The sequence below is a fragment of the Euprymna scolopes genome, chromosome 5 (genome assembly GCF_053919585.1).
Source record: "Euprymna scolopes isolate OS-2025 chromosome 5, ASM5391958v1, whole genome shotgun sequence".
Lineage (NCBI taxonomy): Eukaryota > Metazoa > Mollusca > Cephalopoda > Sepiida > Sepiolidae > Euprymna > Euprymna scolopes.
The window spans coordinates 176,976,148-177,003,506 of NC_136486.1; positions in this window are offsets into that span (position 1 = coordinate 176,976,148).

Consider the following 27,359-nt stretch of genomic DNA (forward strand, 5'->3'; position numbering starts at 1 on the left):
TTAACGACAGTGTAAGTCAAAGGTAATATGGGTTTGGGATTTGAAACAAGCGATAGCGCCATGATGGTATGCATTTATATCTGGAATTAACTATCAATTAATAAAAGTTTAAATGTAATGTAAACTAATATCTTAATCGTTCTTAAGCATGGTCTCAATTACTAGCCCCCTACGTCCAAGTGGCAATATGACTTATTAGGAGTGAATGTGAGTTAAAAAAAATAGTATGTGTATTTGTGCATAAAACTAATACATTAGATAATAGTTTTGAAAAAACTTTTGAAAAATTAAAATTTATTTTTATACATGTACGTGACAGATCTGTGTATTTTATAAGAAAGGCAAAAAAAAAAAAAAAAAAAAAAAATGAACGTAGCCGCTAATATTGGTATATGCATATACAATAGTTTACATATTTAAAATTGTACAAAATACATTGAACATAGACTAAAGACTTTAAGGGGAGATAACCTAGATTGTTGAAAAAAGAGTTATGCACCTTTATTTTAAATCGGTTTATAAAATCTGAATGAGCTTTGATTATATTTCAAGTTTCTGCTGTCTTACTGAAATCGAAAAGGTTTTACATTTAAGTAATCGGTTTATTATTCGAATAACATCAAGTTTTCGACGAGACAAAATAATTTATATAGTTCAAAAGTATTGACAAATTGTTAAACATTCTCACGGTAATCGTATTGGAAATAAGTTGTTGAAAATATCTTACAAAGTATAAGAATGTAATCTACACATATACGCTCACAAATCTATCTATCTATCTATCTATCTATCTATCTATCTATCTATCTATCTATCAGTATACAAGTTGGATTCAACAAAAATTTGTTCCACCAAGGCCGCAACTGAACTCCACAAAATACATGTTACAATATTTTAGTTTTCGTATTGAGTTGCTGAATGAAACTGAGATGTAAAAATAGTAATAATAATATTCTTCAACTCTAATCTTCATTGACCGTTCCCTCTCTCTCTTTCTCTCTCTCTTTCTCTCTCTTTCTCTCAACTAAAAAAAAACAAAAAAACAAAAAGCAAACAAAAATACTGCAGAGTGTTTTCCCCTTCATTCGTTTTCACAACAGTAATTATCCTCATATGCAAATTAATGCCACATGTATGTTAATAAACCGTCTATAGACAATAGTTTTTATTTTCTCTTTCCTTTATTGAATCCGTCACCTTGCAGGATAGACAGAGACGCTGTGGCTTGTGTAAGTCACGTTTTTCATTACTTTCGCTACAGTTGTGTTTGAAGAAATCCATTTTAATTTTTCTAATTAACAATTTAGTCTCCAAATGTCGCATTTCATCCAGTTTCATCTCTATTTATCTTTTGAAATCTTTAGTAGCAGAAAACTAATTCTAAAACAGAAGATTGACTTTAATTTCTATTAAAAATAGGAAATATCATCACAACTACTGAAACTATTTGATTCGCAACCTGAAGAAGCCATTTCTGGTTTTGGTTTTCTTTGTTTTATACATTTGACTGACTTTGCAAACTTTTTATCGGAGGAGTCTCGGAGGCTACAGATTTGAGCATGCATTGAGAGTACTTTCTACCCCCCGACAATATGACCTCCATTGGACCTATTATTATTATTATTATTATTATTATTATTATTATTATTATTATTATTATTATTAGTAGTAGTAGTAGTAGTAGTAGCAGTAGTGGTATTTACTAGTTCTCAAACAGGTTATAATCAGTGATTACTCATTGATGATAATCCTTGTTGTTTCTTTTTACCTTCGTTGCAAATGGTCTTCTCGGCTGTCTTGCATTGTATTATCTCAATATTCCTTTAGATTCAAGTTTTCTTTTTCCATATTCTTTTGTATTGCTTGTAGTGTCATCTAAGCTTCAGCCTCTGTCCCATCAACGAAATGTTGCATCCCTCTGCCTGTTCTACAAGTATTTTAATGGTGAATGCTCTGACGAACTACAAGCACTTTTATCCCCTTCGATGTAAATACTCCCGACAAACCCGACTAACAGCTAAATCCCACCCCTACACAGTAGAGATCCCTAGATGTAAGAGAGCTTTCTACTCCAGTAGTTTCTTCCCCAGAACTGCTAGACTTTGGAACTCCCTTCCGGGTCCCTGCTTCCTCAACTGTACTAACGTGCAGAAGTTCAAGTGTAATATGAACAAACATCTTGCTGCCCAACTCCCTACATAGTACCCCTGTAGCTTATGCTCCCTACATCATAGTGGCAATATGCCTTGTTTGGGGTGAAAATATAATAAAAATTTAAAAAAAAGTGCTTTTACTATTATTGTTATAAATGTAATATATGTTATATATATGTAATATAGGTTATATATGTTAGATATATTATATATATGTAATATATGTTATATATATGTAATATATGTTATATATATTATATATATCTAATATAGGTTATATATATGTATTATATGGTATATATATATATATATATATATATATATTATCTATATATCTATAAAAATGAAAATAAAAATGTGTGCGCGCGCGTGTGTACACTTCCCTACCAAATAACTCTGTCAATTTTCCGTCTACAGACTCGAGATTGGACACAAGGGGTATTGAGATTTGATAAAATCTTTTTAATAGGTTTTCGGACAGAAATTTTGCTGTTAAGGGGTCAAAGTTCAACGATTTGACCATTGAGAACTCTACCAAACTCCTCCGCCAATCTTGGGTTTAAACCCTTGAAATTTTAGATATAGGTTACTTAGACATGGATCTAACTTTATAAGTTGATTTGAACCCAAATTAAATTAAACTTTTTACGTAACCTGACGAATAATTTTGGTTTCTTGCAAACCAATTTGTCTGAAATATTAGCAGGTTCAGTGTAGCGAATATGTAATATTTGTGTCTGTCTGTCTGTCTGTGTGTCTGTCTGTCTGTCTGTCTCTCTCTCTCTCTCTCTCTATATATATATATATATATATATATATATATATATATGTATATATATATATAATACTAGCGAGGGAGGAGGACAGCCCGGCTTTGTCCGAGCATAAAATACGCTTAAATATGATATTTTAATTTGTCCAGATTTCGCATATATTATTATAGAAGCGTAATTTCAAAAGTAAAAAAAGAAATATTTGGATGCCATCAGCTAGAATCAAAATCAAAACTGTAGCATTCAAAGCTGGTGACGTTACCACTATACCAACGTGACACACATATGAACTGAATAAAAATTAAAAATTAAAATAAACTAATATGAATGTACAAAATGTATAACGATTTTTTATTCAATTTTGACCCATTTTTGACCCCTTAAAAACTTTTGTAACCTGCTAAAAACCAATAAAAGAACGCCCCATAAAATATCCAATCATTTGAGGCCCTAACACCGCTCTGCGACTTTTAGTTTCGGAGAGACAGACAGACATATAGTCTTTTATATATTAGATATATAATATATGTTATATATATGTAATATATGTTATATATATGTAATATATGTTATATGTGTAATATATGTTATATATATGTGATATATGTTATATATATGGTATATATATATATGTTAGGTATGTAATATATGTAATATATATATAATATGTGTTATATATACATGTAATATATGTTATATAGATGTAATGTATATTATATAGATGTAATATATATGTTATATATATGAAATATATGTTATATGTGTAATATATGCTATATATATGTGATATATGTTATATATATGTGATGTATGTTATATATATGTAGTATATGTTATATATATGTGAAATATATATGTAATATATGTTATATGTATATATATATATGCTATATATATAATATATATTTTATATCTTATATATTTTTTTGGAAAAAGATTTCCGCCTCAACAGTAAAATATTAAACAAACTGTTTAACTGGAAAATTATTTTACTGAAAACGATTGATTAATATCAAAATATAAAAAAGAAGATACTAGAATTAAAAAAATATTTTATTTACACTAAATCAGATGTTCCTTATGAACTAATGAAAATGAAATTGACATTTTTTTTTTGCATTTTTTAAGATTTATAAATATTTATAAATTCTCTCATTATAAAAATACGATTATTATTGGTATATATATTATATTTATGCAATATTTATATATGTGTATGTTATATATATGTGTGTATGGTATATATATATATGTGTGTATGTTATATATATGTGTATGTTATATGTATGTGTATGTTATATGTATGTGCATGTTATATACATGTGTATGTTATATGTATGTGTGTACGTTATATGTATGTGTGTATGTTATATATATGTGCATGTTATATGTATGTGTGTATGTTATATATATGTGTATGTTATATGTATGTGTGTATGTTATATATATGTGTATGTTATATATGTGTATGTTATATATATATGTGTATGTTATATGTATGTGTGTATGTTATATATATGTGTGTATGTTATATATCTGTGTATGTTATATATACATGAGTATGTTATATATGTGAGTATGTTATATATCTGTGTATGTTATATATATGTGTGTATTATATATATATGTGTATGTTATTTATATGTGTATGTTATATGTATGTGTGTATGTTATATATATGTGTATGTTATATGTATGTGTGTATGTTATATGTATGTGTGTATGTTATATATATGTATGTTATAGATGTGTGTATGTTATATATCCGTGTATGTTATATATATGTGTGTATGTTATATATCTGTGTATGTTATATATATGTGTGTGTATGTTATATATATGTATGTTATATATATGTGTATGTAATATGTATGTGTGTATGTTATATATATATATGTATGTTATATATATATGTGTGTATGTTATATATGTGTGTATGTTATATATATATGTGTGTGTATGTTATATATGTGTGTATGTTATATATATGTGTATGTTATATATGTGTATGTTATATATATGTGTATGTTATATGTATGTGTGTACTTTATATATATGTGTGTATGTTATATATATGTGTGTATGTTATATTTCTGTGTATGTTATATGTACATGTGTATGTTATATGTTTGTGTGTACGTTATATATATGTGTGTGTATGTTATATATATGTGTATGTTATATATACATGTGTATGTTATATATGTGAGTATGTTATATATCTGTGTATGTTATATATATGTGTGTATTTTATATATATGTGTATGTTATTTATATGTGTATGTTATATTTATGTGTGTATGTTATATATATATGCGTATGTTATATGTATGTGTGTATGTTATATATATGTATGTAATATATGTGTGTATGTTATATATCCGTGTATGTTATATATATGTGTGTATGTTATATATCTGTGTATGTTATATATATGTGTGTATGTGATATATATGTATGTTATATATATGTGTATGTTATATGTATGTGTGTATGTTATATATATATGTATGTTATATATATATGTGTGTATGTTATATATGTGTGTATGTTATATATATGTGTGTATGTTATATGTGTGTGTATGTTATATATATGTGTGTGTATGTTATATATGTGTGTGTATGTTACATATATGTGTATGTTATACATATGTGTATGTTATATATATATGTGTATGTTATATATATGTGTATGTTATATATATGTGTGTATGTTATATATATATGTGTATGTTATATATATGTGTGTGTATGTTATATATGCGTGTATGTTATATGTATGTGTGTATGTTATATATGTGTGTATGTTATATATATGTGTGTATGTTATATATATATGTATGTTATATATATGTGTATGTTATATATATGTGTGTATGTTATATATGTGTGTGTACGTTATATATATGTGTGTGCATGTTATATATATGTGTATGTTATATGTATGTGTGTATGTTATATATGTGTGTATGTTATGTATATGTGTGTATGTACTATATATATGTGTATGTTGTATATGTGTGTGTATGTTATATATGTGAGTATGTTATATATACGTGTATGTTATATATATGTGTGTATGTTATATATATGTGTATGTTATATATATGTGTGTATATGTTATATATATATGTGTATGTTATATATATGTGTGTATTTTAGATATATGCGTGTATGTTATATATATGTGTGTGTTATATATACGTGTGTATGTTACATATATGTGTGTATGTTATATATGTGTGTTTATTATATATATGTGTGTATGTTATATATATGTGTATGTTATATATATACGTATGTTATATATATGTGTGTATGTTATATATATGTTTGTGTTATATATATGTGTGTATGTTATATGTATATGTGTATGTTATATATTTGTATGTTATATATGTGTATGTTATATATATGTGTATGTTATATGTATATGTGTATGTTATATATTTGTGTGTTATCATGAAATAATTTTCTACATTTACTTTTTCTTTTCTCACTATGTTTGTTTCTTGTTTAGTATCTCCCTATTTTGTTCCTATTCCTATTCCTTGCTACGATAATACACCTTTCTGTTTGTTCTGGTTTATATACTTGTTTGTTATATATTATTATATATTTATTGTTATATATATTATATTATACATGGTTATATATACTTCTATTGTTTTTGCAATCCACACAGTTTAATTATTAGTCCACTTCCCACTTTTTCTCCTTTGTACGTATTTTACGAATTTTGAACAATGCAGACAGTTCTGAATGATCTCATATTATTCGTTAATTATGACATGTATAGATATTTTTTTATCACAAAATTTGAGAAATAAGGGAATTAAATCGCAATCAAGAGATTCTGCAATCTGTCATGGATAATATTTTGGAAAGAACACAAATATGCTAAGTGGAAAATTGACAACATTTTAAAGACATTATTTTTATAAATAAAGACTAATTGAATTTCGCATTGTTTTTATTTAATTCCCCAATGTGTTAGTCAGATCGTGTTCAAATTACAGACGCATATAATAAAAAATAAAGAATTTATTTAAATTCAAAATCCTTCAGTGACTTTTGGACACCCTGTCTCTATGATTTATATGTTAAATCGCAACTCTTAACTAATTGTTGTTTAAGGTTTACATGTGTTTGGACAGGTGCACAATGGAACCTGTTGAATGTTGCACAGTGATCCAGTTTTTGTATTTGAAAAGATGTACAAAAGACTTTTGATGAAAGGAAAAAGTAATTATGCGAATATTATATGACCTTGTAAAATTATGCGAATATTATATGACCTTGTAAAATTATGCAAATATTATATGACCTTGTAAAATTATGCAATTATTATATGACCTTGTAAATCGCTGACATTGTGATTTCAAGCTTGGCTGGAAATCTGTGCAAATAGCTCCCAGACCTGGTTGACTCCATCTTCTACCATCGTAGAGGCGTGTATCAGTCAATTTCAGGTTCGGAGATCGACACATAACTATTCACTAAATAGCGCAGGAGATCAAGATTAGTACAAGATCAATGGAAACTCTCATTCATCACCATTTGCATATGCGTAAGTCGTTTGCCAAATAGAATCACAGGTTACTGACATCTTGCCAGAAATGAGAAAGCGTCGAGATAAATTTGGAGATGTGCCAAGAAGACAAGTCAAGTTTTTCCAGAAGACTGATGGCACAGGATGAAACATGGGTCTATAACTTTGATCCATACACCAAAACCTAGTCAATACAGTGGAATCACTTGGACTAACCATATTCAAAGAAGTATTAGCACAGCCTTCTACTGGCAAGGTCATGCTCATAGGGACCAGGACAGATTTGTGATGGTAGATTTCCTGACAAAGAGTATCAGAATAACAGGAGCCTATTATGCTTCACTTTTGAGATGAAATATGAAATGATTTTAGGTGATTTTGTTCCCTGCATTCAAGGAAATGCATAATATATATATATATATATATATATATATATATATATATATATATATATATATATATATATATGACACGAAGAGTGTTTTAGCTTAGGTTAATAGGAGCCTGTTCAATTTGCAATTTGTCTTTTGACTGTTTTTGAGTTTTTAAAGGAATTTCTAAGTTCGCGTCGGCTTATTATTTTTACGTAAACTTTTCTTTTGGTGGTTTGCAACGATTTTCATACCGGGAGTTAAAAAAAAACTTACTTGCTTTCTGAGAATGACTACGAAAGCGAGTTTGAACGAGAAACTGGAAAGAAAGAAGGCAGCAATTAGAGTTATTTGCTTTGTAGTGTTCTTAGGAATCACTTTCTGATTCAGTCACAATAATGTAAAACATATTTAACCCATAAAAACATATTTAACCCATAAAAAGATATGCATAATCATATTCATTCTTAAGAATCGATGGACTCATTCTATGCCGTAAACCTGAGAGTATCCCTGAGCAACAAATCTCGCCTTGTACTGTTCAACGCCTGACGTAAAGATCCATCGAGAAGAAATTACATGTTTATAGTTTTGGGGAAGCACTACCGAATAAGTACTATTTTCTGTTAATGCATCTATTTCATTGTTCAGTGCCATTCTCCATTGCTGACAATACTCTGAATTGATTGCTTCGTTAAAGCCTTTTGGCGTATTATCCGTGTAATAGCAGTAGTCGACTTGATAATCAACCAAATTGTCACCCCCCCCCACTAAAAAAAAAAAACAAAAACAAAAAAACATCCGGTCGTGTCCTCTACTTCTTTTGGGGTAACGTTTTGATGAATTTCCAATTTTAACATCAGCATCATCGCTGTCATCATCATAAATACTCTTGTCCTCGTCAGCATCGACTTCATTGTCGTCACTTGATTTGTGAATTTAGGAAAATATTAATTTTATATAATGGGTCTTCGTCTATAAAATTAAACGTGTCTGTGAATGTTACACATCGGATTTTTGTTATTATTTTCATGCATAACTGTTTTTTTTTAGACTTAAAAAAAATGTTTTACTCAACAAAATTAAAATCGATATTCACAACTTCACTTGCCTTATCTTTAAATCCCATTCGCACATTTTACGATGGTAATAACTGTTTGCTTTCGGTGTAGTTTGCTTCTTTGCACGTGTGTCATCATTTGGAACCTGTCAAGGGACGTGTCTTCTTACTAGTACATAACAGATTTCTAATCTATTTTTAATCTACATTTTGTCTAAAGCATCCGATAAGTCGTCAACAGTCTTATCTATGGAAAGCAAATCTCATCCTCCTCATCATCCGCCATCTTGTCATTGACGATCTGCAAAAGTGGTCACATTGCAAACACTTGCGACGCAGTTGGCATTGAAGCATCGAAAGATTTTATTTTCGTTTTATTTGATAAAGGGGCGACAAGAGTTTTTTGTTTGTTCTTTTTATTTTTTGTACAGAACAATTTTCACGCTTGTTGAAAAAATGACAGAAATAGCTTAGCATATTCTTATCCATGTATTTTTCTAATGAGTGTTTTCTCTGAACATATTTTCTTAACTAGACAAAAAAAATTACGAGATAATAGATAAAAAAGTAATCATTTACAGTATTAAGTACATTCATAAGTAATTATTTACTTTTTTGGAAAGTAAATAATTAGAAACAAAATATATAAAATCCTAAAAAATGTATCATTATTAAAATAAATAAAGCATTGATTGTATAATAAACAATTTAACACTGATGAGTTGTGGTATAGCGAAACATTTCATATATATATATATATATATATATATATATATATATATATATATATATATATATATATATATATATAACTACTTCATTTACTCACATAAAATTAATATACGAAAGTATAGATTTATGCGTAAACTTTAAGTATTTACTTCAAAAGTATGTAGGTAGAGCTAGTTTGTAATTTATAAAATATATATGGCGATTAAGCTACACTGAATATTCGGCGTTTCATACTAGTTTTATTTTGATGTCTTTAACTGCCCCCCCCTATTTTTGCTGATGAGAAGACTTTGGTTTTAAAAGCCAAAACTTTTGTCAAATTATTGTCAAAAAGTGCCACGTGCTGAACAGTCATTTTTAGATCACCAAAGATGAAAACGAGAAATGGTCATAGGGACAGTTAACAAGGAGGCTAATGAATCTTTAAGACAAAAAAGAATTTGAAATAAAAAAACGAAAGCAGTAAATAAAGTTGCCATACTAGATGAAGGACCTTCAACAAGATTAGATCACATCAGTAATTCAGTTCAAACTCGGATTCTTCTTCTGAGGACATTTATGAAGATGAAGAATCACATAGAGCATCTAAAAATATGACGTCACTTCCTACTTTGGCCAGAGAATGTGACAGATATGGTGTTTTGAATACAGTTGGTGCTGCGATGGCACAGCTACTATTAATGATTATGGAAGAATGACTGAAATTGACAAAACGTAGGCAGTTGATTGATCGAAATTGTGGAGAGAACACGAACGTCTGAGAAGCCAACTTAGAGATAGTGCCTCAGAAGAACTTCAGGCATTTTTTGATGGAAGAAAAGATGTTATTAGATGTCTCCCATTTGTGAACACGAAGTGTCGAATTACAAGTGGATCATCTGCTAACATTTTTACTGCTATGACTAATTTTTTTGATGAAAATGTCTCTAAATGATGTAAGGGCTGTAGGATGTGATGGAACAGCAATAAATACAGGATCCCACAATGGCGTAATTCGATGACTTGAGGTGCATATAAATAGACCCCTTCAGTGGCTGGTTTGCAGGATGCATAGGAATGAATTACCTCTTAGAAGCATCTTCAGCTTTTTGGATGGCACAACAAGTGGTCCTAGTGCTTTCAGTTGAAAAATTGGTAAAGCTCTTATCACGCGTCAATTGCTAGCAATTGTTGAATTTGAAGCCATAAATGGAAACTTACCAGAGTTTAAAGATCAAAAATACCTGCATGATATTTGTATGGCTGTCAACAATGGTGTTGTACCATCATTTCCTGCATTAAAAGAACCAGGAGCCATGGTGCATTCAAGGTGGTTAACTATGGCCAATAGAATTCTGAGACTGTATATTTTTATCTTGAATTCATCGGAGGAGTTAAAGATCATGGCAGAATATATAATGGAAGTGTATGCTTCAACTTGGTTTAGCATTAAACTGAGACCCCAATAACATTCCATAGAATATGGAGCTCAACACCTGTGGAATGTTATTCATCTCTCCATGTACCTTCCAGAAAATGTTCGAAAATCAGTCGATAAATGTATTCAGTATAACGAGTCATCCATTCTGTTAGCAATGATGAAAGATGAAATAGAAGAAATAGAAGGAGAATTGCAAGATCAAGAGAAGTGAAAACTAAAGGAGTAACAAAGTTCCAAATTTCAACATTGAATTTCAATGCTGACGACTATTATGAATATTTATATATATAACTATTATGAATATTTATATATATAACTATTATGAATATTTATATATATAACTATTATGAATATTTATATATATAACTATTATGAATATTTATATATATAACTATTATGAATATTTATATATATAACTATTATGAATATTTATATATATAACTATTATGAATATTTATATATATAACTATTATGAATATTTATATATATAACTATTATGAATATTTATATATATAACCATTATGAATATTTATATATATAACTATTATGAATATTTATATATATAACTATTATGAATATTTATATATATAACTATTATGAAATGGTTGACTGGATCGAAATTCCGAGATGTGAACCTCCACTGACAAGAATTTTCAGGGATCATGAAATTGAGGAAGGCATCAGAAGCCGAATCAGTTTTTGAATTGGATAAGTTTCCCTGCCATACACAAGCATCAGCGACAGTGGATGGATACATTCATGCTAAGATTGAACCACGAAAGCAAATGGCTAAATACAACACAAAGAGAGACTGAAACGCTTAACTCCGATAGGCTCTCTGATTAAATCATTTCTCTCCGATAGGCTCATAAGAGTAGTGATTGATGGACAAAAATCAGAGGCCTGCAGTATTAATGCTGGAGTCCCTCAAGGGTCAATCCTGCGCCCAACTCTCTTCCTGATCTACATCAATGATCTCCCTAAACACATACTTAAATCATTCGTTGACATCTATGCTGATGACACGACCATCTACGGTAACACATCAAAGGCTGTAAATGACAAAGCTCTCTCTGACTCTCTCTCCTCTGATCTCGAGCGCATGGTTCAGTGGGGGAAGTCGTGGCTGGTTACCTTTAATGCATCTAAAACCAAACTCCTATCTTTACATCATCAACGCTCTGATCCCCATCTGGCATCAATTGAAATGGATGGCTCTCGTCTAGGAGAAGCCCTATGTTTTGACAAGCTTCTGGGTTTGTCCTTTACTCCTGATCTGAAATGGAACACGTACATCAAGTCTGTTGCCAAGGTCGCTGGAAAGATGGTGGGATCCTTCTACCGCTCCAGAAGATATCTCACTACTGATGCAATTCTCTATCTATATAAAAGTCAAGTACGTCCAAGGATGGAATACTGCTGCCATATCTGGGCAGGAGCTGCTATAAACAGCCTATCCTGCCTTGACAGAGTACAAAATATACTTCGTGGCTTAGTGGGAGATGCCCTTTTCTCTACCCTGCAACCTCTTTCCCACAGAAGAGACGTTGCGAGCCTATCCTTGTTTTATCGTTATTTCAATGGCAGGTGCTCGTCTGAACTTCAATCTCTGGTCCCCCCTCGCCAATCCTTTACGAAAAACACCCGTCTAGCTGAATCCACTGTGAAAAATTTCCCCCACTCTTTATCTGTGCCTAAATCAAAGCGTAGATTCCATGAACAAAGCTTCTTTCTTAGAACTGCACGCCTGTGGAACTCTGTTCCGTCTGCCTGCTTCCCACCTGACTACAACTTGGATGTCTTCAAGTCCAACGTTAATAAATTCCTAATGAACCGCCCTCTTAAGTAAACACTTCATTAAATCTCCACACTATGGTATAACTGAGTCATAAATTTTCTTTATTTAATTTATGCATTTGTAGTCAAATTTTCAACTTTTTGGCGGCAAAGGAAAATGTCTCTGAAAAATACTGAAACCTTTTCTAAATTTACTTTTACATATAGCAGCAACTTTTAGCACTTTCGAAAAGCAAACTGTATATGTCACTACACCCTAATAGAGAGAGAGATAGATAGATGCTATTTTATTTTTTTTGCTTTTGCTATACGTTTTGAATGAATTCAATTATTTATACCAAAGTGCATTTTTACCTAAATGCGAGTTGGGAATAATTTTCCCTTTGACCAATTTAGTACCCCAAAAAGGGATGTTGAACAGTATGGAGTGTTTCTGCTTAATAATCTTTCTTATAATTTCTTCAGTTTTCGTATGGGCCTTCTAATATTTCGGTCGAATTTGTGTAAGAAAGTTGCATAGTCGTTTTCGTCGCTCTGTTTTTTTTTTGCAAGTTCGTTCAACTGATTTTCTTCAGTCGTCTTTTTTGAATATTGTTTAAAATCTGGATGCTTTTATATGCTTCAGTTTAAATTACATTTCAAATTAATTAAAATAGTGAATGGTTAAGAACGTAGCTAAAATAAATGTACAATGGTTTAAAAGTGTCATTTACAAAATAGCATGGAAGTTACAATTACAACGTAGTTAAATTTTAACTATAATAATAATAATAATAATAATAATAATAATAATAATAATAATAATAATAATAATATGTGATGAAAAATTATGGCAATGGCTTAGAGGTGGGTATCTAGCTAAGAGTACTGAAGTTTTTGTTTGTGCAGCACAAGAGAAAGCATTAGGAACGCGACTTGCAAAAAAAAAAGTGGTCTAGGAGGGGCTGTTGCTGCAGAATGCCGGATTTGTGGAAAGTTTTCAGAGTCAATTGCGCACCTTGCAGCATGGTGTAACGAATTGAAAATACTGCAAAAGACACGATCACAGGGGGCTTCGGATATACTTGGAGATTTGTAAGAAGTTTGGGCTGAAGAAAGTAGTTCAAGTAGTAAGAACAAGAGAAGATGGCAACATAGAGATGTTGTGTGACAAAAGTGTAATTACGACTAAGCAATTGGAACATAATCGTCCGAATTTAGTCGTCATTGACATGGCCTCAGAATAGTGGCAAGCTTCTCAGTACCCTGCGACAGAAATGTGAGAGAGAAGGAGAACGAGAAGTGAAGCAATTAGCCCCCGTTCGCCGTGAAGATAAGGCGTATACACGAGGTTAAAACACAAATAATCCCGGTCGTAGTTAATACGCTAGGTGTAGTATCAAGTCGTCCGGAAGGACATTCGGGAAAACTATGAATCCCTTATGTTTTAGTTGGTGTTCAGACCTCTAATATTGTAGGTACCACCAATATTCTTAGGAAATCCCTTGATCTTTGAAGCTCCTGATTTGGAACCGGGATTGAGGGAAAGTTCTCTGAGAATGAATTCCATCTCTTTTCAGGGAGACGTTGGTAAACGAAATCAGAATTATTATTATTTATAAATGTTTTTAATTATTATTATTATTATCATTATTATTATTATTATTATTATTATTATTATTATTATTGTTGTTGTTGTTGTTGTTGTTGTTGTTGTTGTTGATGATGATGATGATGATGATGATGATGATACTGATACTGCATTCTCCCAAATGGCAGTTATAAAAAACATTGATTCTTTCTAAAGTTTACAGGCGTTGAGAGAATATTAATATCTCGGGTTTAAATTTCTCATAGTAGTTTATTATTATTGTAATGCTGTTTTTGCCGTATATATATTTGATAAAAAACGACATTATTTTTGAACCAACCTAATATCTGTGTACAATATTTCTATCGCTTTTTATTCTAATTTTAAGTTTAGTTGCATTTTACCATAGTTGTAGAAGCTAATAGTGTTTGAGATATGACGTTGGGTATTGGTATTTTAAAAGTTTTAACTCAGTAATGCTATTATTTTATCGACGATATAATTAGAGCATTCGTTTTTGATAAGAATTTGGTTGATATGGTTTATTAAATTTTTAACAAATGGTTATTGAAATTTCAAAGACAAGAATTTGAGCGGATTGGTTTTTATAATTAATAACTAATAGTGCTAATTATTAGCATAAGAACATCAAGGAATAGGATTTTATTTTTATGTTTCATTCTACTGGAATACGATAAGAGTATACGGAAAGCATTTTGGGAAGATGAAATTAAAGCACAATAAACAGATGCAGGCAGTGTTCGCTAAATCTGAATTCCGTTAAACCTCTATTCTGGAATGTCGAAAATCTTAAGTTTAATCATTTCTTTTTAGTTTAAACACAATAGTTTGTTTAAATATTTATAAGGAATAAAACATAATTAAGTAGCTTACGTTAACGGAAGCTGACTGTGCGTAAATATGTTATTATGCCCAAAATATTATAATGCAAATAAATAAAAATAAAGGAGCAGGATCGTTTGTGTAAGAAAACTTTCGCCGGCTGAATATCAATTTGATAATCTGGTATTCCGTCAATTGAGAATGTAAACGAAAAGTCTTTGGAATAGCAAATCAAACACCACCTTAAAGAAAATATAGGTTAGGGAGACGTTCTGTACTTGGGTGGAAAATGTAGTTATTTAGCTTCCTCACGGTGGGAAGATGTGACACAAGGCTCGAAAAGTTGAACTGACGAGTTAGCGCCCTAGTGGAATAGCAGTCTGTCCTGCAAAAAATGCATGAACAGCTCCGTCAGTATTTCCGGTAGGAGTGTAACGTTATTTGAATAATCTTCGCTAACGTTTTATGACTCCATCGCAAAGGCAAATAATTAACTTTTGCACAACTCTTCTTAGTGGAGTGCAAAGGGATTTATTTCATCATTTCACATAACTAAAAAGGTATTCGCTATTAATACAGAAAACTAATCCGTGATCCCCACTGATACGGCGACCAGTTTTACAAAGTTCGACTTTTCTTTAAAATAGGGAGAGAGAATAGACTCGCGCGTTCGCCGAATGTCACTGCCAACGGCGGCTTCTTTTCCTTTTCTGACATTCCCCTCTCCTCTTACCTATCCTCTTGCTCAGCTTCTGCTATATTTGATATTCAGCTATACATTTTTGTATTTGAGCCTGTGACGTCATACTTACACCAGGCTCTCAAATGCTAACGCGATTATGTTACAGAAGTGCATCTGGCATAACATTAATGCAAGAGTGATTCAGGGGTCGATCCTTAAACCACTATTATTCCTGATATTCATTAACGACTTCCCTAATAATATTGTGTCCGAGATGGGTATATTTGCTAGGAATACAACGCTCTATAATATGCATGAGGGAAGAACTGATGTACATAAATTAAAGACAATGGCAGAATCATTAGAAAATGACCTCCAGATCGTAGTGGAATGGGGCGGTAAATGGATGGTAACATTTAATGCTAGTAAGATTAAGTTGCTCTCCTTTAACAGTGAGGATATTGCGAAGACTGCTGCAAAGAAGGTGGATTTCCTCTATCGAACTAGACGACTACTGGCCAGCATTCGCCCGTGCATGGAGTATTATTGACACATCTGGGCTGGTGCACATACCACTAGCCTTTCACTCTCAGATAGGGTCCAAAAAAGAATTTTCAATCTAATATATCCTACTTTGTCAAATAAGCACCAACCCCTGTCCCATCGCCGCAATGTTGCATTTCTGTACCTGTTTCACAAATATTTTAATGGAATGTGCTTTGATGAACTTTCTGCACTTGTGCTCCCGCGACGTACATATTCCCGACACACCCGCTTAGCAACAAAATCTCACCCCTTCACTATTGAGGTTCCTAAATGCCAGAAAGCTTTCTACTCTAATAGCTTCTTCGCTCGAACAGCTAGACTTTGGAATTACCCTTTTTGTTACCTGCTTCCCTGATTTTCAGAAATTTAAATGTAACGCAAACTAACATCTTAATCTTTTCTAGATAATGTCCTAAATAGTAGCCCCTTACGTTCAAGTGGCGATATGCTTTGTTGGATGTGAACGTGAGTAAAAACAAAACTTTTTAATATTTAGATTACATTTTTTTAGGCATTTTGAAGCGATTGTTAGTTATATCCACTATTTTTGTTGTAAATACTAACGTAAAGAAATCCACTATATAACGGTTTTAGCTTTAGTTAATCAACATCTGTTTCGATTCTGGTACTGTGACGTAGAATCTAGTAATATGACGTCACATCCGTCGTAGATCTCTTAGAACTGCACAAGATTAGAAACATGGCGCTAAGTGAAAAAAATCTCTGGCTGTGAAAAAAAAATGTAAAATAGCTAACATACAATAACAATTATGAAGAAAATATGAATTATAACGGTGCTAAGAAGAAATAGTTTTCTTGTATGTAAGACTTCCCGGTGACCGTGAGTAATAGTGAAAGCAGACCTGCTTCTAAGAGTAAACATTTCTTTTGTTTTCTCCTATTGAATTGAAACATATTCACATATGCAACTTTTACATAATAAGCTATAGTCATTAAAAATAGAGAAGTCACTTAATTTTATTATTACGATTTTCAATTGTTAATTAACAGCTGTATGTAAGATATTGGCCGAAAGGTTTGCTGGTCGACGATTATTATGATCGTTATTAATATTTGTAAAAATAGAGTGTCAAAAAATGTTATCATAGCGAAATAAATATTTACAAATAAAATTATATGTGTTAAACTATTTTAATAAAAAAAATGTTAGAACACAAGCATTAATTTAAAAGTAGATATGATCTCTAGAGTCTGACGTAGTATAACGGAAAAGTCACTTTAGATGACGTGAATCTTAGGGTAGAGCTTGAAAGACACGTAGCATTAAGTCGAGTCGGGAGTCAGAGAGAGAGAGAGAGAGAGAGAGAGAGAGAGAGGGAGAGAGAGAGAGAGCAGACCGAGTGGATAGCTAGAGGGAGAAAAAGAAGTATTCAGATCATGATGGCTCCGAGTAGAGTGGGTAAAAAAATGGCGAAATTGCAGTTTTCCAATGGGGTAAGCATCCAGAATAAAGTTGCTGTAAATATCACCACAACTTTGAGTCGTACGAATTTTCATTGCAGCGTTTCTCGAAGATCCGTCAAATCAAGACACAATTTAATATTTGATTAAATCTTCCCATAATTCCCTACCGAGACTAACACACATTCCTGATGATGTGAAGACGATTTCACGAAAAGTTCAGAGAGCGGGCACTTCGAATGCTTGGACCATACATCCATACCTACGACTTATCTACAAAAAAGATAATACGAAAAATAAAAAAAATAAAAAACAGGTATTACTAAACAGAAGCTCTCTGTTGCTTTAAACAATGTCTGCTTAAATGAAAAAATGCTAACTAAATACACGCAATTCAAACGTATATATATATATATATACGTTTGAATTTCGTGCATTTAGTTAGCATTTATATATATATATATATATATATATATATATATATATATATATATATATATATATATACCACGTATACATAATATATACCACCGACAATGAGACGTGCATGCTTATATTACTTGAGAATATCCGTTCAAATCTAAGTTTATCTCCTGCATCATCTTCAAATGTTTATCCACTTCATAATTTCAGGCGGCTCGATTACTGAATTAAAACGAGTTATTCCAAGGAGATTAAACGGAGGTTTCTGCATGAAACTAAACGTGTCACGTAGCATATTGCAGTTCGCATAAGTTACCGTCGATAATTCAAAGTAGCCATAAAACTACGTAGCCTTTTACTTTCAGATGTCGATTTGAATCACTACAATTCACACAGGGGGAAGGGAGAATCAAACAGGGACTGAGAAACCCTAAAATACTGACTTATTGATCCAGGTTGAGAATAGCTAATAGGTGAAATGTACATCTATTTAAGGCGAAAAAAATGCGAAAGTCAGTTCGGTTCAATACCCCAAGTTGCTTATAGACTTTCCGTATAAAACATTCAAAATTGGCCGATTTCTTTTTATAGTCAAAACGGATGATGGAAATAGGAAAAGTAGAAATAGGATTTTTTTTATCCTCTTCTTCTTCTCCTCGTTCTCCTACCTTTTTTTTTAATCATTTTTTTAAATCATTTTTTTTCAATTGTTCTTTTCTAATATCTACATGTGTACCTTTTTAAATATCTCTATAAACAGCTATTTTGTAAGGATATCGTCGTTTCCATATTTATATGAATTTTTTCTTCAGTTCTCCTTTTCTTTCTTTTTTCTTTCTTTTTATACATTTAACTTTTTTGATAGTTTATTATTCCCTTTCATATTTGATTTCAACCGTTTCTCCCATATTTACTTTATCTATTTTATATTCCATTTCATTCCTTTTTTCTTTTTTCTACTATTCAATACTAGCAGGTAATCCGACATTGCCCGGGATCGAATGATGATCAACAAATGTTTCACATTTCCATATTTTTATTATCATCGAAATCGATGAAATCGCCCATTATTTAATCAAATCGATTGATTGACTGTTCTAATTGGGGACCAATCGCAGTGCACATTCCTCTCGCAGTGTCAAAGTTCACAATACATTGTAGTCTACATTGCACTGAAGAGAACATGCTGTTTATTTTATAAAATATGTTTTATATATAATAGTTTGCATTAAAGTTTAAAATGCAAAAGTCAAGTATCATGGCGCAATTGTGCTTTAAACAGTAACATTCACTTCGAACACGCCCCTGTCATATCAAAGAACCTACTGTTGATTTTTATATGTCGAGAAACAAAGTTAACACCTTATACAACCTAACATCACAAAGCTGGAAAGTTATTTAGCTTCCTCACGGTGGAAAGCTTTGTGATGTTAGGTTGTATAAGGTGTTAACTTTGTTTCTTCTTCCATCTGATTATTTCATCTTCATTACTTATCGAATACATTCCGATACAAAATCTATTTAAGAACACGGATAGCCGCATAAAGTACCTTCATGTGAAATTTCATAAAAATAGGCCGATCCGCTTTCAAATCTATAGGGAACGAACTTACGCACAAACACCCCTAGACAAAGTTCGTTTTATACAATAGTAGAAAGAGATTAAAAAATAATTCCATTTGATTTTACGTTTTTTCATTTTCACTTGTTCTATCCGTAATGTTGTTGAGCAACATTCATTTAAAAGAATCAGATGATTATTGTTGGCATTCGTTTTCCCTATGTATTTCTTATTAGAATTCTTTCCAAAGAGACATCGAATACTAATGGAACGGGGGACCAGGTGAAGGTTGCCAACATCCATAAATGAAAATGGAGTAATGGAACGAACTGGGCTCGAAAGTGGCATCTCCAGGTTGTGAGTTCGTATCGTTAATCACTTAATCAATATCACCATCATCGATCCGTAATGAAATAAACCGATAAATGATTAAACGGTTTCTTTTTTCATTTTCTCTTTCGATTATTCAATATTGCTTGTTCTTTCTTTCATTATTTCGTTTTCCATCTTTGTTATTTTCTTTTTTATTAACGTATCTTGTTACTGTTTCATCCGTCAGCTATGATGAAATTTGTTTTGATATTTTTTTAATAGCAGACCGCCTGCGTTGCCCGGTTGTAAGATACGCTTAAATATGACATTTTAATTTATGCAGATTACGTATTTATTATTACAGAGAAAATTCTGTAGCAATTATTATATGGTACGCACTGCTAGTTATAAGAAGAGGGAAAACTGGAACCAGTGAAGGTATGAAACTGCTCAACGAGGTGAACATGACACCGACAAATATTTGTGAGTTTTGGAAGCAGACAACACGAAAGCAACAGAAATGAAAGAAAATGGAAAAGGAATATATCAAAAGAATAAGAAATATTAAGTAAACTACGAGGGGCTTGCAATAAGTAATGCCCCTGACCCACTTCCAATTATCTGATCTAGCTGAAATTTTGCATGTGCAATGATTTATATCTCTACGGGTTATGTGGCAAATTACAGCTCTGAAATAATTGTGGTTTATGTTTTACAGGTGTTTGAATTAAGTCAGGCGTGAAATGGAACCTGTTGAATGTCGAGCAGTGATCCGGTTTTTGTATTTGAAAGGACGCACACCACAGGAGACTTTTGATGAAATGAAAGAAACTTACGGTGATAATGCCTCATCATATGACTTTGTAAAACGCTGGCATCATGAATACAAACATGGCCGGAAGTATGTGGGAACAGCTCCCAGACCTGGTCGCCCCCCTTCTGCCATTGATGAGGCATCTGTCCGTCAAGTTGAGGCTGCGATTTTGGAAGATCGGCGCATTACTATTCGCCAAATAACCCCAAGATGTCAAGATTAGTACAGGATCCGTGGAAACTATCATTCATGACCATTTGCATATGCATAAGGTGTCTGCCAGATGGATTCTCAGGTTGCTCACGCCATTCCGAGAATGCGTCGAGTGCTCGAGGATGAATTTGGAGATGTGCCAAGAAGATGAGTCAAAGTTTTTTAAAGACTGATTACACAGGATGAAACCTGGGTCCATCACTATGATCCAGAGACCAAAGCCCAGTCAATGCAGTGGAAGCACTTGGACTCACCACCTCCAAAGAAGGCAAGGGTGCAGCCCTCCGCTGGCAAGGTCATGCTCGTAGTCTTCTGGGACCAGGACGGAGTAGTGATGACAGATTTCCTGACAAAGGGTACCACAATTACAGGAGCCTATTATGCTTCACTTTTGAGAAAATTAAGGGAAGCTATCAAAATCAAGAGGCGGGGCAAGATCAGGAAAGGTACCCTCCTTCTGCAGGACAACGCTCCGGTCCACAACTCGCATGCCGCCAGATCAGAAGCACAGGCGTTCGGTTATGAAATCCTTCCCCATCCTTCCTACTCTCCTGACCTTGCACCCTCTGACTTTCACCTCTTCCTAGCCATGAAGTTGTTTTTGAAAGGAAAGTGTTTCCCAGATGATGTAGCCTTGATTTCTGAAGTCACGTCATGGTTGGAGGACCAACCTGGGATGTTCTACAAAAAACGGTCTCCACAGCTGCATCAAACGATGGGAAAAATACATAACTCTGGGTGGTTTCTATGCAGAGAAAGACTAATAACTGTGCCAAGTTTCGTTACTCTACTTCTATGGGAAGTGGGTCAGGGACATTGCTTATTGCACGCCCCTCGTATATAGTATAAAATCCTAATAAAAGGCATAAACACATAGACAGTGCAACTATTAAGATATTCTAGATCATTTATCGGTTGAACCAAAGAAGAACTGAAGCATCTAGATTAGAAGACTAGGAAACTTATGACTATGCATAATGCACTGCATTCAAAGGATGATGTTGGCTGATTCTACTTGAAAAGAAAAGACGGAGAAAGAAGACTGGTTTGTATAGAAGACTGTATTGATTGGCACAAAAAATAGAAAAATACATAATGCAGAACACAGAAAAGATAAGTACTGCAATAAGAGACACCGAAAAATTTAAAAAAAAAACCCAGAGAGGTAATTGATAAGACAAGAACAAAAATGGGAACAGAAACATCTGCATGGACGATTCATAAAGATGACAAATGATGAGATTAACGCAAAAACGAAACCTAAACATAGAAACTAAATCTCTAATAATAGCCGCAAACGATAACGCAATTAGAACCAACTACGAAGCAAATATCGACAACACACAAGAACACAGCAAATGCATACTCTGTGGACAAAGAGACGAAACATTAAACGATATAATAAGTAAATTAGACCAAAAAGGTATAAAAGAATAGACACGATCAATTGGAGAACACAGTACACTCGGGATTATGCAGATAACTGCATCTTAATTATCTAAACAAATAGTACAAACACAAACCGGCAGCAATACTTGAAAACGAAAATCACAAAATCCTATGGAATATGAGCGTACAAACAGATAAATCCATCCAAGCAAGAAGACCGGATGTCATAATTGTTAATAAGAAGGAAACGTCTTCTTAGATTGTAGAATTTTCCGTTTCAGCAGATCACAGAGTGAATATCTTGGAGAAGAAAATACACAGAACTGGTTAGAGATTTGAAAAAAATATGCAAGATGAAATAAGTTAAGATGACACCAATAATAGTAGGAGCAGTAAGAACAATCCCGAAAGACTTAAAAAAAAGATGGAAAAGGTTTGAATCAGAGGGATGGCTAAGAATATACAACGGATAACAATTACGAAAACGGCTGAAATATTAAGGAAAATCCTTAAATGCAGAAACTAATACACATGAATTACAAATACTAACCGGGCATATAAAAACTACAACAGAATTAAAAGAAAAAGATAGAGGCGTACCACATGGAATAAAGAAAACTGAAATTATATAATTGTATATTAAACCCCTCTCCCCGAAAAAGTGTTGCCCTTAACTGGCACTACAAAAATAGTCATTGAATGTCAAGGAAAGGCCGAGGAGTCAAAATCTTAAATGAATAAACTACTTCTTAAGTAATAGGGTTAGGGTTAGGGTTAGTAATAGCTTAAGTAATAGGGTAGGTTGAAAATTGTCATATGTATAGTCTATAAATTATGGAGCTACAATATAAAAATCTCAAAAATTTACAATAAGAATAAGATTAGTTAGAGTAATAGAAAATTGTCATATGTATAGTCTATAAATTATGGAGCTACAATATAAAAATCTCAAAAATTTACAATAAGAATAAGATTAGTTAACCCTAACCCTAACCTGAGGCAACCATATTAAAACATGATTAGTACTACTATAATTATTAATATAAATAAGAGTTTTCAGATAATTTTAGGTAGAAGTATTTTAAAGGAATATTTATTTTATTTTTGTTATTTGTCTTATTAAAGTCTATTTAATTGAGATATCTTGGAAGAATTGTATCGGATCCCAATTCTGCAGACGAAAGGAAATTATGGAACAGTACATAAGATGAGTTGTGGCTGAGCAAATCAAGTTTTTATTTCAATGTAAGCTGTGAAAGGTGCTTCAGAGACATGTTAATTTAATATGAAACTTACGAGTTAGAATAGTAGAAAAGTATTACATGTAGATGAATATAAGTATTTAAATAATATTAATGGTGTTTTCTAAAGGTAGAACTCAAGGGACAAGATTTGACGTGTAACATGTAAACATGTAATTGGTGGGAAATGAAAGAAGAACTATTTTAAATAAGAAACAGTCGATTAAACTAATTGAAAGATTTCTAATATATTATATATAAGAGAATATGTTAAGACTGAGTATATTTAGTAAATGATAATATATTGTGGGTATTATTTTTTATTGCCTGGTGTTAAAATTATGTTATTTAATATTGGCTGTGTTTAAATTTTCTCTTGTGTCTGCATTGTGAGACTAATTCGTTTTTAATATTTATTGTAGGTTTAGAGAAAGTGATTATTTTATCTGCTTCGGAGATGCAAAGATAGCAAAATTTAGACCCTAGTGTGTATGCTTTTGCTATTATTAATATACCCCATCTGATTGAATAAGGAATCTTCTTAAGTGTTGCTTTTAATTAAGGTACTTATTATGTGTATTTTCGTTTTTGAAGGAATGTAAGAGATTTGAGATTCTCAGTTTTATTAAAGTAGAAGTCGCGCCTAAATATGTGTGAGTTATTATATCGGATTTCAATTTTGTTCCATTATTTAAGTGTCTGTTTAGGTTATTATCGGGATTGGCATTTAAAATAGGGTGCTTTTGAATTGAATAACTTTCAGGAGAGAGCCAAATGTATGTTGATCAGTTTACTGTGGTAAAACCATTATAGGAATTAATTTGTGGGTTGTCGTTATTTAATGTGGCCATATGGTTTACTGTATTTGGAATATTTTGGTCGGAGTCATCGGTTAATATGCTATCTTAATGGGCTTCATGCATGGGCAATTGTGTCACCTTGCAAGACTATACAGCGTCTTTATGTCTTTATTACATATATATTTTATGTTGTCACACACACACACACACACACACATACACACACACATATATATATACATATATTACATACATTATTATTCAGAGGGGGATGTGAGTTTTTTTTTATTTTCATGTTATTGGAAGATATGACTGTTTGCGTTAAATTCGGCATAGTTGAGTATGATACTTTTTTGATAGTTGAGTATGATATTTTTTAAAAGTCTCTCTTTTTTATTTTTTAATTTTTGTCTTTATTTTAAATCTAAAAATATCGGATTTCAAATTCTAAATATCTTGATTTTATCAAGACTAATTAACTATTTGGACTATTAATTTTGAACAAGTGGATTTTACTTTATAAAGAAGAACATCTTTCTACGGATATTTTCTACGCATACTACACCACCAAAAAATGAGGCATGAAAAATGGGTAAATCTGAATTCCCAAGAATTATTGCCTCTTACTCTAGATTGGATTGGAATCTATTCAAGAATTACTATTCCAAATCTTATTTTTGTTTCAACCCTTATTTTCATTCTCTATGTTCCTTAAAAAGATTTAATCTTTAATATATTTTCTATGTATGTGCAGAATAGCAAAATTATATCAAACCAGATTTAATATTTTGTTAATGACTTTTCCTCTGAGGAGATGAGCCCACATCGAAAATCCATGGATTAAAGAAATTATTTTGAATATTGTATTCTTTGTTCAAATAATAATTTTTTGTTTTGAAAAATCATGTTTTTCTGAATGAAATTTATGTATAAAAACTATAAATTTTTTATTTGCTCTATCTAGTATATTGAGAAATTTTTATTTGGCTGGGATTGTCTTATATAAAAATATTACTCCTCAAAAATATTTTTAAGACTTTATATCACAAAATTCAATAATTTATGATATAATTCATCTCATTATTCTGTTATTTATTTGTTTTTTTTTTTGCAATATGTTTTTGAATGAGTTCACTTATTTATAGGAAAGTGCATTTTTATCTAAATGTGAGTTCGGAAGAATTTTCCATTTTACCAAATTTGTACCGCCAGATGGGGAGCGGCATATATATTGTTTTTAAAATATAATTATCCACTGACACGTGTTTCGTCGTCTAGGACTTATCAGAGTGGCTAAATCTAGTGAGATTCGAAATCGGGACCCCGTGGTAAGAAGCCCAAACTTCTACCACTGGACCATCTCGCACGACTGTTTGGATAGATCGCGATTTACGTAGATGTTATTTATTTATTTTGTTTTTTTGCGATACGTTTTCGAATGAATTCAATTATTTATACGAAAGTATATTTTTACTTTGATTCACCACTCTGATGAGTCGTAGACGACGAAACACGTGTCAGTGGATAATTATATTTTAAAATCAATATATATATATATATATATATATATATATATATATATATATATATGTGTGTGTGTGTGTGTGCGTGTGTGTGTGTGCGTGTACTTCATTTCATTTTTATATTTTTATTTTCTATCCATTATACACTGTTTTTAAACACGTCTGTCACAAAATCTATTTCTATCCCCCTCTCCCTCACTCTTTATATGTTGTTCTATCTGTATTTTCTTTCCATTATTTATTCAAGTTTTTTATTAAGTTCTTTTGTATCTCTCCTCAAGTTCTTCGTCTCGAGAATGTCGAGCTTGTCCTTGATCGATATGTCCAGTGGTGGTCATTTTTAGAAGCGGCAACCAGATCTGTCTGCGATGAGGGCCGGGCAGGCATTGGCGGAGGCGGAGGCGAAGGGCAAAGGGTCATGTGAAAGCGAACTTACTCAAGATGAGGACCTCATTTTAGAACGGACACAGAAGTTAGTGCGATGCTTATCAGAGAGCACTGAGAGGCAGGGTCACCGAAACACACCAGCAGGCTAATCTACGCATTGGCGTATCAGTGTGTGTGTATAGATATGTCTTCCTGTATGGCGGTTTGAACGACAAACACGTACAAGTACACCTCGATTGCGAGGTTTCATATTAAAATTGTTGATAATTGCTCACGTTAGCAAGAACACAATTTAACAAACTGCACATCACATACACAAGCGCATACACACACACACGCATATGATTACTTCATTTAATCACATAAATAAATATACGAAAATATCATTTATGCGTAAATTTTTCAGTATTTAATGCGCAATAGATAGGTAGAGCTAGGTAGTAAGTTATGAAAACATATATGGCAATTAAGCTACACAGAATATCCCGCGTTTCATTCTCGTGAGAATTTGTCAGACCAGAGAATGAAACGCGAAATATTCTGTGTAGCTTAATTGCCATATATGTCTTCATAACTTACTATATATATATATATATATATATATATATATATATATGATCAAAGAGTAAATCTTTAACAAAGCCAAACTTATCTTATAAGAACAGCTCAACACTATTAAGAGGATCAAACAATAATTTATACATAACTTTATTATTATTATTATTATTATTATTATTATTATTATTATTATTATTATTATTATTATTATTATT